At 38.9% G+C, this 7,698-nt stretch overlaps 1 long non-coding RNA gene across 1 annotated transcript; it reads right to left on the bottom strand.

The window, feature by feature from the left end:
• Positions 1-4,525: 4,525 nt before the first annotated feature.
• Positions 4,526-6,914, bottom strand: LOC144711736 (uncharacterized). Its single transcript, XR_013583646.1, has 3 exons — positions 6,636-6,914; positions 5,832-6,519; positions 4,526-5,220 (listed from the first exon to the last, which is right to left on the bottom strand). It is a non-coding gene; the product is annotated as an uncharacterized LOC144711736 (long non-coding RNA).
• Positions 6,915-7,698: the final 784 nt, after the last annotated feature.

The following is a 7,698-nucleotide window of genomic DNA, read 5'->3' as shown; positions in this document are numbered from 1 at the left end:
ATTTCATTATCGCTGATATGAGGGTAACATATGATATTAGAAATGCTCCTATCTTTTTAGGTAGATCCATCTTGGCCATAGATAGGGCAAACACAGACTGAGAAAAGGGAATAGTAGATTTTAAAGTTGGTAATCAAAAAGTGGATATTAACATGTCTAAGTTAATAAAATATCCATAAAAATTGTCTGAAGAATTATATTTTCTTGATGTTTTTGAGCATATTGTTTACAACTCTTTATATGAATCTCCCGAAGAAATTTCAGACTCTTCAATTGTTGATATGGATATATGATCTCTTCTGACTCTTCAATTAATCCATTGTTCAACTCTTTATATGAATCTCCTTGATAAGCCAAAAATAGGGGTGAAAATTACGCAAAATTTTTAGCCCTTGTCGTTGTGAATTTTTGGCTTATGCAATAAAATTTATAAAACTCTACTTAATATGTATAGTGATAAGTGTGAGTGTCGTCCAAGGGAGGCAAGTAGGAATTTCAATTTGATTTTATTTTTGGTGTTTTAGATCCTAATTAGAGTGAATTTGATCTTCAATGAGGATCAAGTCACCCTAATTAGGTGAGAATTTAGAGAGGGGGGTAGAAGAGATGAGATGAAAAGAAGAAATGTGGGCTCTAGATTGAATTAATTGATCCAATTGGATGGATCAAAGAATTCAATTAGAGAGGTTGGAAGAAATTTTGATTTAAGTTTTGGTTGGTTTTGAGAATTTGCTAAATCAGAAATAAAAGGAAATCTTAATCTCTAAGAATTAAAACTAAATTTTTAGAGTTTTCTTTGGAATGCAATTGAATGCCAAGGTAACCCCCTCAATTTCCCCTCACAATCCTAATCAGGGATTGTACATGCCGCTCAAGCACAGCGATTTAGAAGTTCAGATCAGAATAGAGATGAAGAAACAAACAACTTAACCTAATTCATTCAAAATGCATAAAAGTTCAAATACAATCAAGCACAAAAGTACCAGATAACTTGATCCAAGCTAGAGCTCCTCCCTGTCTTGCAGCTGTGATAGAGCACCATCCAGAATGAGCTCCCCCACTCAAAATTTAGCTTTTATACTTGGGTTATAGGGTAAAAATCACCATTTACCCCGTTTAGTACTTAATATTTATCTATCAATGTAGGCTAGATCTGAATGATCTAACGTGCCGATAGAAAGAGGATCAAGACAAACAAATCCATAAAAAAATCATCGAAATCGGACTACAAAAGCAAAAGTTATTAATAAATAAAAAATAAAACAATTTAATCCATAGGATTTAAAATTGATTTATTTATTAGTTTCGTTTTTAAACACGCAATGACGTGTCGCTCTCTCATTGGCTGGCGCATTTTGAATCCTCCTTTTTGCAGAAAAGTCCTTAAAAAGCCTGGAATTGCTTTTGGACGCCGCCCAAAAGTAATTGCGTATTTGCCCCTGGCGCACTCTCTCTCCTCCGATTTCTCCTAAAACATTAAAAATATATATTAAAAATTGCAATAAAACCCTGAATGATTTTAAATAGGATCTTTACGCCGGCCGTGGCGACTGAGAGCTGTTTTCAAGGTCTTTTTGCAACGAAACGTTGCAAAAAGGCCCCGAAAAGTCTAGAAATTGCATAAATACATTTTTTTCTCTTATAAATATGCCCTTTTTTCATAGAATAAATGCATTTCTTCTTGAAATAAATCCCAGAAAATTCCTAAAACTTCGTAAAAAATTCTATAAAATTCTAGAAAATTCCCTGATTAATTCCCATGTTGATAAATGTCGAAATAAACTTTTTAATGTCCCATTTTCATCCAAAAATAATTATTTCGAGCTTCAATAAATCCTTAAAAATTCATATAATTAACAGAAAATTAGGGAAAAATCAGAAATTACTTGGAAGCATTATTTTTGTGTAAATATATGATAACAACCCAAATTTAAGCCTTTTAAATGCATAAATCATGCTAATAACATGAAATAAAGACCAAAATTAGGGTGTTATCACTCCTCAAGAAATTTCAGACTCTTCAATTGTTCAACTCTTTGTATGAATCTCCCCAAGAAATTTCAGACTCTTTAATTGTTCAACTCTTTATATGAATCTCCCCAAGAAATTTCAAAATCTTCAATTGTTGTAAATATTGATTTGAAACCACTGCCATCAACTTTAAAGTATGCATTTCTAGGAGTAAACAATGATTTTCCAGCTATCATTTCATCATCTTTGTCTTTGAAACAAGAGAAAGAAGTACTCGACATGCTTACAAAATATAAATATGGCATTTTATGGTCTAGTTCTGATATCAAAGGCATTAGTGCATCTAATTGTGTTCATAGCATTTTTACACAGGAAAATACTAGGCTCACTAGAGAATGCTAAAGAAAATTAAATCCCATCATGCAAGATGTAGTTACAAAAGAAATATTAAAATGGTTAGAACCTGGATTTATTTACTCCATTTCTGACAATCCTTGGGTGTGCATGTAGTCCATATTGAAAAAGGAATCAATGTAACTCGAAATGATCAAGGGGAAGAAATTCAAACTACACTACTAGCTAGTTGGAGGATATGCATTGATATTGGAAGCTTAATGAAGTCACAAAGAAAGATCACTATCCACTTCCCTTTCTTGATAAAATGCAAGAAAAATTAGCAGGACAAAACTATTTTTGTTTCTTAGATGGATATTCAGGATACAACTAGATAGAAATTCACCCCGACGATCAAGCAAAGACTACTTTTACTTGCCCTTTTGGAAATTTTGCATTTAGAAGAATGTCATTTAGAAGAATGTCATTTAGACTATATAATGCACCAGTTACATTTCAGAGATGTATGACAGCTTTATTTTCAGATTTAGTTGGAGACTGTCTAGAGATTTTTATGGATGATTTATCTGTTTTTGGACAAAACTTTAACACATTTTTGACTAATTTAGAAAGGGTTTTGCATATTTGTGTGACGAGACGGCTAGTACTCAGTTGGGAAAAGTCCCACTTTATGGTCCAAGAGGGAATAGTACTAGGACACATGGTCAGGAGCTGTGGGTTAGATGTGAACAAGGCTAAAGTGGAGGTGATCCAGAATCTTCCACTTCCCACCAACACCGAGGAACTTAGAGGGTCCCTCGGCCACACAGTCTTCTATAAATGGTTCATTAAATATTTCGCTAGTATATCAAAACCGTTAACTAACTTATTGGCTAAAGATGTGAACTTCACAATTGACGATGCAGGGAAGCACACTTTTTTGCAGATAAAGGAGGTTCTAGAGAAAGCACCTATACCACAAGTTCCAAACTGGAAATACCCTATTGAACTTATGTGTGATGCTTTTGATTTTTAAGTAGGAGCAATGCTTGGTCAACAAATTGACAAGAAGCCCTTGGCCATCTACAATGCTAGCAAAACCTTAGGAGACGCCCAGGTACACTACATTACCACTGAAAAATAATTACTTTCGATTATGTTTGCATTAGATTAATTCAGATCTTATTTATTAGGTAGTAAAATAGTAGTATTTTCTGATCATGCAGATATTAGATATTTAATAAATAAAAGAGGTAAAACCTAGATTAATTAGGTGGATATTATTAATGCAAGAATTTGACCTGGAGATTAATGATAGACGAGGATCTGAAAATTATGTAGCTGATCATTTATACCGGTTGAATATTAGTGACCCAATCCGTATTGTTGAAAATTTCCTTGACGAGCATATCCTTAAGATTAGCACTAGAAAAGTTTCGTGGTTTACACATAGTTAACTATTTAGCTTTAGGTAGAACCCCAGAGGATTGGTATTAACAAGAAAAGAAGAAAAGACGAACATAAGACTATCCTAGAGTTATGCCATTCATCTCTTTGTGGGGGACATTTTGCATAAAAGAAAGAATGATGCCATGTCAGTACTATCGATTCTAGAAATAGAGATATTTCATTTATGGGGTATAGATTTTATGGGTCTTTTTTCACCATCCTTTGGACATAAATATATATTGATGGAGGTAGATTATGTGTCTAAGTGGGTTGAGGCAATACCCACTAGGACAAATGATCATAAGGTAGTATTGAAATTTTTAACTCAATATATATTCTCTAGATTTGGATGTCCAAGAGCAATAATAAGTGATGGTGGGTCCGAATTTAATAACTCCCGTTTCAGATCCCTCCTCAAGAAGTATGGGGTTCATTATAAGATAACTCTTAACAATCCATAAGCCAATGGCCAGGTGGAGGTTAGTGACCGCGAAGTCAAAAAGATCCTTCAAAAGATCGTATGGCCAGATGTTAAGGATTGGAGCAAAAGATTACCTGATGCCTTGTGGGCTTACAGGAGAGCCTATAAGGGACTCATTGGGATGTCCCCTTATAGACTCATATTTGGAAAAACATGCTATCTTCCTGTTGAGATTCAACATCGAGCTTATAGGGCAATTAGAAAATTGGATCTTGCTGTGGAAGATGGAGGGAAAAATCATATATTGCAACTCCAAGAATTGCAAGAATTAAGAAACGAAGCGTACAAAAATTCTGTAATTTACAAAGCCAAAATGAGAGCCTTTCAATATTGCAAATTAAATAGAACAAATTTTCATGAGAATCAAAAAGTATGGCTTAACAATTCTCGATTGAAATTGTTTCCAGGAAAGCTTAGGAGAAGATGGAATGGTCCATTTATCATCATTAAACTGTTTGATTATGGAGCTGTTTTGATTTTATATCCGATTACAAGTAGACAGTTTAAGGTGAATGGACAAAGGTTGAAGCCATACCTAGAGCTGGAACCTCAACCTATGGAAGCAATGATAGATCTTCTTGAACCAGGTGTTTAGTCTTGCATTAGTATAGTTTGCTTTTTTCCTATACTTGGTTTATTCACCTTTTGACGTTTCCTTTACTAATTTTCTATTTGATCTCTTTGAACTATCATTCCGGATAATTTTGGTTTTTAGGAGAATAAATTATGCGGAGGCAACCATACTAAGCACAAGGATCCATAGCAAGACAATGATATCAGTGGCACAAGAATCACGGTTTGACAATCCCTTTCTCTACAATTTCATGTCGTGCATTAGAGAAAATGCATATTTCAAGAGGGGAGGGGAGGAAAAATTTGGTTCTAAAGTATTTTTATTCCTTACATCCTTTTAAGTTGGGGGGGGGGTAGCATATCATTTTATGAATTCAATCATGCCCATCTTGGAGAATCACTCACCCCTTGTCCTAGCAACATGAATGTCGAATTAGGCTCGTGTAGCGGATCAAATACATCTCTTAATGGTATGAGCCATGGTCAAGATGCATGTGTTTTTCTCCCAAATGGTTAGGATATCTGGTAGGGTGAGGAACAAACATGAAAATCAAAGGGTTGAAGTACTATTGTCTTAGGGAAATGCCAAGTGAGCCACCCATCATCCACCCACCAATGAATGACTCATGTCTAGAGTATTTAATCTTCACAAAGTGAATCTATCTTGAGGTAAAAATGGTCTGATGCCGGACGTCATCAAGGACGTCGTTTGGTCGGTACCAAGGATGATGGCTCGGTACCGAGATAGTGGAGTCGGACGTAGACGGTGTCATCGTCCGATGGATGATAAACCCAAACGGGTATATGTAAGTACAATGCACGATGAATGCGTTCTATGTGTTGTATGTGCAGTCTCCGACTCAAGGGAGATGACGACGTATGACGACGACGGTGCCCTCTCGATCCTCGTCGGAGGGACAAAGACGTCTACGGCCAAACGGAATCAATCTGTAGGGCTCACACGAAACGGACGGACTCGTCCGTTCCGGTTAGTCGCTCACTGCATAAGGAGAGGAGGATGTACCTCAACGGCTCATGGCTCACGTGCAGTCTTCGTCTCTTGCGACAGGCGTGGTTGAAGGCCATGCAGGGTGGAGAGCGACGTGCCAGAGAGAGTGGACGGAGTCCGGACGTGAAGGCAGAAGGTGAGAGAAAGACAATAGCGGAGGTGTAGGTCGGGGCGTTATGACCAACGACCAACAATGATTTGCCCAACAGAAATGGTGGTCTGGGAATCGACCAGGAGTCAAGCGATTGGATTAGACGGCGAGACTCCAGGCCAAACTTCAGAGGGAGGGCAAGCCCGATCACACGATAGCCTCGGTGACAATTTCGGCATTCTCAGAGCGGATGCAGCGGGGGAAAACCAGGGCGCTGAACAGAACTTTATCCACTGTGATCAATGGATTTAGTCTGGAGCTGGCAGCAGCCGACAGCCCAGCCAAGCCACGCACAGTCACCCACAATGGCGCTGGCCCGCGCCGGAGGCACTAGTCTGCGGGATCTGTAAACTCGCTTCAGGGGCGGATCAGCTATGCGCTAGAAGAGAGAGGACAGGTCGGATCGGATCGTACCCACCTCAAGGGTGTGCCGCCGTGATCGTACGTCCGAGAATCCACTGCCACTCGCCACCCGCAGACAGGGGGGTAGGAAAGGAAGGCACCTAAGCGACCTCCGTCAATTGTCCAAGGCGCTGCTTCCTGACGTCCGATCTGGTGTGACAACCATGAATAGCCGTGAATAGCCGCTAATTTTTTACGGTGAGAATTTGTGCAGAGAAAGGGGAGCGTTGATGATTTTCAGGGGGTCCACGGGAAACTATGGAAACCTGATGCCGAGCCACGATGATCTGTGATGGCGGCGGAATCCCGGCGATGCAGATTTTGCGAGGGACCGGGCCATGATATCGGTGGGGAAAATTGTTGAGGAGGCACCCCAAGGAAAGGGGAAACAATTCTGATCGGTGGCGGCTTCTTTCACCAGCGATCTCTTCTTGTCCCTCTTTCTTCTCTCTTCCTCCCGCTTTCTCTCTTTTTTCTCCTTCCCTCTTCGTTCTCTCTGAACAAGGGATGAGACCAGAAAAAAAACAACACAAACTTCTATTTGATTCTTCCTGGTCTAACTTTTCCCTTATAAAGGGAAGTCAATTGGGCCCCCTAATGGGTCAACAAAGAGAGGGTGGGGGTATTGGTCCATTAAGAGGGCCCTTATATAATGGGCCCATATTGAAAAATAAAGGGGAAAAACAGAGCATAAAAAGAGAAAAAGAGGGAACAAGGGAAGGGAGTTCAAAATGACTAAGGACCCCCTCCCACATGATGACGAAGATGCACGGACAGGCGATGGATGCATCACAGTGCGATGAAAAAGATTCAACGAGTGTGAAAAAAACACGAGACATAGCTAACGAAGAAGACAAGAAAACAATATACGATAGACGAGCATAATTCACCCGGCAGTCGACAATGATGGCGTGTGGTGCGAACGACGTCTTCGACAGGTCCAGATGGCGTGCGCCATCATGGTCACCTTTCCTTGAGCTACCTTCAAATACCTTTTTGAAACCTATATGTGTATCTTCTTCACCCATTTTTCCTAGCTTACCACTTACCATTAACCCAATTTCACTCATTCTTATCGGTGCCCATCTATTCCCCGCTAGTCCTAGATGCTTAAGATATGCTTACTCCCAAGTTTCTTCTCCTCTTCCCTTTGTGATATCACCCTCTTATGATATCCTTTCCTTTGTATACCTTTCTTTATTTATGTCTTCGCCCTTTCTTCTGAGTTCATCTTCCTTGTACTAGCATGGAATGCATGTAATCAACCATTATCTATTCTCATATTAAACTTCCATTTATGTTCACCCCTGTTTGAACAAAAAATAGAAG

This window comes from Wolffia australiana, chromosome 1, assembly GCF_029677425.1.
Source record: "Wolffia australiana isolate 7733 chromosome 1, ASM2967742v1".
NCBI lineage: Eukaryota > Viridiplantae > Streptophyta > Magnoliopsida > Alismatales > Araceae > Wolffia > Wolffia australiana.
Note: the sequence above shows the minus strand (reverse complement) of the source record. Positions and strands in the feature narration are given on the sequence as shown.